General features: G+C 49.9%; 1 protein-coding gene across 4 annotated transcripts in view; it reads left to right on the forward strand.

Annotated features, from left to right (window-relative positions):
- The window catches only part of Garnl3 (GTPase activating Rap/RanGAP domain like 3), a 139,538-nt gene that overhangs the window by 55,617 nt on the left and 77,921 nt on the right, over positions 1-6,000 (forward strand). The gene's annotated exons all lie outside the window — the stretch shown is intronic.

Here is a 6,000-nt window from a genome sequence, read left to right on the forward strand (position 1 = left end):
TTAATCCCACAGATGTTTGAGTAATGTCCAGTTTCACTGTACCTAGGCTTTTCCAAGTGTTTTTTGCGGGGGACACTTCCAGGTTTATTGTTTTGAACTGACTTTCTCGTTCTGTTATATTATGCCAAACCATGTCCACATGATTTCGTAGAGTTTTTTTACAACTTTGTTATTTTGTGGAATGTTATTGGCTTTTTCATGCCTATAAAATTAGATCAGTATTTTAAACTTTAATCAATGTCCTCAAAAGTTTTTCATTTTCTCTTCGTACATTGATAAATTCAGTATGTGGCTCTTAAATCATGCTTATTAATTTTATTATTTGATTCTTCTATACATCCTTACTAATTTTTGCCTTGATCTGAGAGAAGCACACTAAAATCTCCCACTATAATTAAAAATTTATAAACTCCCAGTTACAAGTTCTTATTTTATAATTGTATGTGATTTGCTATTTAAATGATTAATTTGTCAATTTGGGGAGTGGGTGATTCTATTTATCTATATAGATTTTTTATTTGATGTCTTTTCACGAGTATTACTTTAAAGCCTTTTTCTTCCTTCACCAATTTTCTGTGGTTGTTCTGTTGCCCGTGTTTACCAAGTGCCTGTCCCCCAGGCTTTGCCCATGCTAGGAAAGTGCTCTATCCTGAGCCCCAGCCCAGCCCCAATCCATGATTCTTGAAACATCAAAAGAATAGAGGAGGGCTGGGCATTTAGCTCAGTGGTGCTGCCACCTGCCTCACAAGCACAAGGTCCCACGTTCGGTCCCAGCACCAAAAACAAACAAAGAATAGAGGAGACCCCTCCCATAACCTACACTTTATGCCGCTGTTCTCAACCTTCTTTTCTTTTAATGGTGCTGAGATTGAACCCAGGGCATCCTTAGGAAGTGCTCTACCACTCAGCTACACCTTCAGCCCCTAATATTTTTATTTTACCTTTCTTTTTCACGTCTTTGTTATTCATTGTGACTTTTTTTTGAGACAGAGTCTCACTTTGTAGTTCAGGCTGTCTCACCCATCCTGACCTCCTGAGCACACAGCCGTGTTGTAAAGGACAGTGCCGTTGTTCCGGAAGAGTAACCAAGGCTCCCGGGCGCCGTGTGAAGGAGGCCCGAGCACCCTGCCTCTGCGGGCTCTGGGGTGGTCAGATGGCGGTCACACCGTGCTCTGCCTCCTCTCCACACGTCCAGCCGGCCCACCTCTAGTTTCCGTCTCACTCACTCGTCGTTTGGGCCCGGCTAGAGGGGTCCAGAGGATGACTTGCTCCCGGTTCCCCCAAAACCCTCTGCTTCTCCTTTATGCCCTCCCCTGGTGGTGGCTGTTTTGGATAATACTCTTCCTCTATTTATTTCAGACTGATAGTTTAGCTTATTCTTTGGGAGCATTTTCAGTAGCTGGGTTTTGTTTTGTTTTGTTTTGAGTACTGACTAGGGTTGAACTCAGAGCACTGAACTACATCCCCAGCCCTTTTTTATTTATGTATTTATTTATTTTTTATTTTGAGACAGGGTCTCAAGTCCCTAAATTGCAAGGCTAGATTTGAGCTTGGGATTGTCCTGCCTCAGCCTCCCAGAATGCTGGGATTATAGGTGTGCGCTACCATACCCAGTTTATATCTAGTCTTTTGTTGATTGTGGTCATCGCCTTCCAGAATTCAAGAGTTCATGTTTTTCATCTGAAAGCTCATCACAGATTTTTCACTTTCATATATCCAGGATGGACTCCAATTATTACAATAATTAGAGATTTTTCTAAAATTTCCTTTGCTTTTTGTAGCTAATAAATCTATTTATGGAACATTTGCTCTGATCTGTCCAGTCACTTTCCACACTGGGCATTGTGAACTTGTCGGGGGTAAGGACGTAGCTTGGAGTTAGAGCTCTTGCCCAGCACACATGCAGGAGACCACGGGATCAGATCCCTAGTACTGCAAAACCAAACAAAAGCTTGTCATGGGACGAGTAGTTTTTCTCCCACTGGATTATATTAGTAGCTGGCTCAGAACGTCTCACTACAGTGAAGAACAGCAAGTTTACTGCTGTCCCCCACCCGGCCCGGTGTTGTAAGGCAGCAGGGGTTTCTCGAGCCTGTGTGTCTCACGAGTCCATGGTGTTCCATGGGTTCCCGGGACCTCTGTGTCCTTGGGGTCTTTTAGCCAGTGGAGAAGGAAAATGTGAAAGAGGAGGCACCCCGCTCCCCTGAGGAGCCTGGGTCCATAAATGCTGCCCAGGACTTTGGCCCACCTGCAAGCGGAGAGGAGTGAATGAGCCGGCCGCCCAAGGGAAGCGAGGCCCAGCCTGTGTCCGGGTCCAGTTCTATCCCGTGGAAGACCATGCAAGTGGCTTCTGACGGCAGCTAGGACTGTGGGGTACCTCGTGGGAGCGAGCGTCTGGTTCGTGATCTTGGACTCAGTGGTTGCTGCAGAGGCTGTCATTCCTGAGTCAGAGCTCCTCCCAAACGTGGGGAATGTGGGCTGGCTGGACCAGAGGTGATGAGGAGGACCTCAAAGACGGGTGGGGACAGCTGCCTGGCAAACAGCTTCTCTACTGTCTCAAGAGAGGTTTTGGGCTCATGTGCGGGCTTCAGCAGGCCCCGGCTTCCTCAGCTGCCAGCCAGCTGTGGCGTGGGGGATAGGACACCCTGTGCCAGCCCGCGGGAGGCCTCAGAACCTCCTTCTCGCACACGGCCGACCCCAGCCCACCTGGGCAGGCCCTGCCAGCCCGAGCTCAGGGGCGTTCTTCAGGACCTGGTCTAGATGTCCGGTCTCAGTCTGGTCTTTCCTCCCTGATGGACCTGGCAGGGTCTCTGGCATTTTTCACATGAGTGACGAGTCTTCTCTGGTCTGCAGGGCTCACCCCCATTTTTATATATTTCTTTGGTCATTTTCGGCAGTATTTTGGCATTCATCTAGTCGTATATTTGTTGTTTATCATTGTTTAAAAACATATATGCTACACCAGGCAGTGTGCTTTGCTCTGGGACACAGTGGTAACAACAAACAAGCATGTTCTGTCCTGCTGGACCCTAGTGGGAGCAGCGGGGAGCACCCTGGAGAGAACGCATGGACCCGGTGATCACACAGCGGTGGAAATCACGCCAAGAGACGGAGCTCTGCGGAGAGCGGAGGACTCACAGGGGTCCTTCCCAGGCAGTGTCACCAGGGAAGGCATCTTGGAGCGGCGGTCTTGGGGAGATCTGAAGGCTGAGCTGGGGTGTGGCGGAAGGTGGGAGAGGGGCCCCTCCGCAGGGCGCGCCCTCTGGCCGGGAGAATTGGCGCTGCGGAAGGGATGGCGGACCGCGCAGACTTGGCATTGCCAAAACCACCCTGCCGCGGTGTGGGGTGTGGGCAGGTGAGGAGGGTGGACGGTGACTGGATCCGTCAGGAGGCCACTACCGTCACCCTGGTGAGCGATGCCCGCGACTTTGACGGAGATAGTGGTGGGAGACGGAAGAGAGGACAGAGCTGAACAGGTTAGCCTGAGCCCTGAGGTAAACATCTCTATGGGTTCTGTGACCCCAAATTCAGGGGGACTACATTCCTTCGAAACATCTGGTCCCGAGAAGTGCTCTTCCTTTCTTCTTGATCATCTTGAGTAAGACCAGCAATGTCTTTCTTGTTCTAATCTCAGTGAAGGAACAGGGCACTTTCCTGGCAGTGTCTGGAATGCATGGGGGACGTCGGATTTGTGCTGGCCGTGTGAATGAATGAGTGAGACGGCTTCCACCTGCTCTCTCTGCCCACTCGCTGTCCTGGGTGAGGCTGGCTGTAGTGAGGACAGCCTGCCTGCCTGTCTCGGGGCATCCAGGAGGGGTGTGCGCACCCTCTGTAACGACATGAGACCCTACGGACCGAGGCAGTGCTCTTCTCTTCTGGGTCCTCAGGATCCCAGAAGGCGCCTCCTGAAGCCCCCGGGGCAGCCTGTAGGAGTAACACCCCCTAAACCCTGTTGGTCTTCCCTCTGTTGGGATCGACAGTGAGTATGGGACACTGGCACTGACCCCTCTGCAATTCCCCTGCGGGGTGGCAGTGACACACAGAGACCAAAATGTACCTCGCTCTTGTCCTTTAGAATTGGCCTCTGTAAAGCTAACCAGTGGTCCACAAGATCATCCCCCTTTCTGACACCAACTGCCAAACACCACCCTCGGTTCCAGTCATTTGCTGGAAGGGTGCGTGGAACTCACCCAAGGCTAAGCTTAGGGTTTGTTAGAGCAAATGACAGGCTGAGGTCAGCACGGGGTGGGGTCCGGGAGAGGTCCAAACGCAGACCTTCCGCCCGTCCTCGCCCAGGGACAGCGTGGACGCTTCCTGACAACACGGGCGACAGTATGCACGGGGCATTGCCACCCAGGGCAGCCACGAAGGTGTGGTGTCCAGGGCTTTTAGTGGGGCTTGGCCATGTGGACATGGGAGCAAGGGCAAAGCCAAACCTTTGCACCAGGCAAATCCCTGTCACTTGCCCTCAGTTTCCCCACAGTATCTGAGCCACGTGGTTGGCCTTAGCCGCCAGCCCCTCCTGAGGTAGAGCTGTGCTGTGTGACCCAAAGCCCCACCATAAATCAGTGTTACTGTCCAGCGCAGCCCAAATTCTCTAAGTGGAAAGACATTCGTGCAAGACAACCCCGGGGGTTAGAAGTCGCCTCCAGGAAGCTGAGGGCAAAGCCCCACCTCTCTTTGGAGGAGGCAAAATTCCGTTACCCTCAGCTCACCGGCATGTGATCTGCTGCGAGCAGTAGCCAGCCATGTACATAGAAATCTTATTTTTATTTGTTTTCAGAAATGACTTTGCAGGTTAAAGGGTAGGTGAAAAAACTGGACCTTCTAGGTAAAGTAATGATTACAAATGAAGATCAGTTTCTGCAGTCTGGCTGCCGATGGTCACGTCCCCCCTCAGCCTCAGCTAACCGGTGATTTTATCTTTCTCTGCCTCCATTTCCTCATTCGTACCTGGGATTAATATCAGTAGCTACCTTGTGTTGTAATCACAAAAATCAAATGAGATCATACATATTACGGGCAGAAAAGTACACGGCACACACGGAGAAGCAGAACTCAATAAATGCTGGATATTATTGTTATGCTTACTGGTGTCCTGAGAAAAATTTGCCAAGCTTTTTTCAAATCATTTCCTTTGGGCAAACATGCAGAGGGTTGTTCTCAGAACTCTCCCCCTTTATTTTTACCCTTCTGTGTGTCTTAGACACCAGGGCAAGTATGAGAGAACAGCCTTCCCTCAGACACTGCGTTGCTGCTTTCCGGAAGAGCCCTGATTTCGATCGGGGAGCAGCACCCCTTTAGGCCATGTGTTCAGTGAGTCTGGGACGTGGAAATTGTTGGCAGATCTCTGCTGCCAAATGTGAGAGGATTTAAAAGATTTATTTAAAAGATATGTCATTTTCCCAAGTCACTTCTGAGAAACTCTTGAATCAGTGATTTCAGGACTGATGTGCCAAGCCGTGGTCGAGCATGGAGCCCTTGAAGATGGTCTTTGGCAGGCGTTACCTTGCCAGTACTCACAGTGTCCTTCCTCAGAAGGGATGCAATGGCCTTTTGGAAACTCCATAAGCTACAAGAGCTTCTGATGTGAGCAGACCTTGAGTCCTTGCCAGCCCCTAATGGTTCAACCTTTCCTGGGAAGGCAGTTGAACTTGAGACTCGGCTTTGAGTTTTGCCAGCTGTGAGCTGTCTCGTGTCCTCGTGTGATGTGTCTTAAGATTGTTTTTCCAGCGTGGTGGTGCTTGCCTGTAATCCCAGCACTCAGGAGGCTGAGGCAGGAGGATCGCTGTGAGTTCAAAACCAGCCTGGGCTACATAGTGAGTTCCAGATCAGTCTCAACTGCATAGAGAGACCCTGTCTCAAAAAAACCAAAACCAAACAAACAAAGATTGTTTTTCCAGGCTGGGGATTTAGCTCAGTGGTGCTGCTGCCTGACTTGCAAGCACAAGGACCTGAGTTCAATCCTGGTACCAAAAAAAAAAAAAAAAAAAAAAAAAA

This window comes from Fukomys damarensis, unplaced genomic scaffold (assembly GCF_012274545.1).
Source record: "Fukomys damarensis isolate Sample0158 unplaced genomic scaffold, DMR_v1.0_HiC HiC_scaffold_36, whole genome shotgun sequence".
NCBI classification, from domain to species: Eukaryota; Metazoa; Chordata; class Mammalia; order Rodentia; family Bathyergidae; genus Fukomys; species Fukomys damarensis.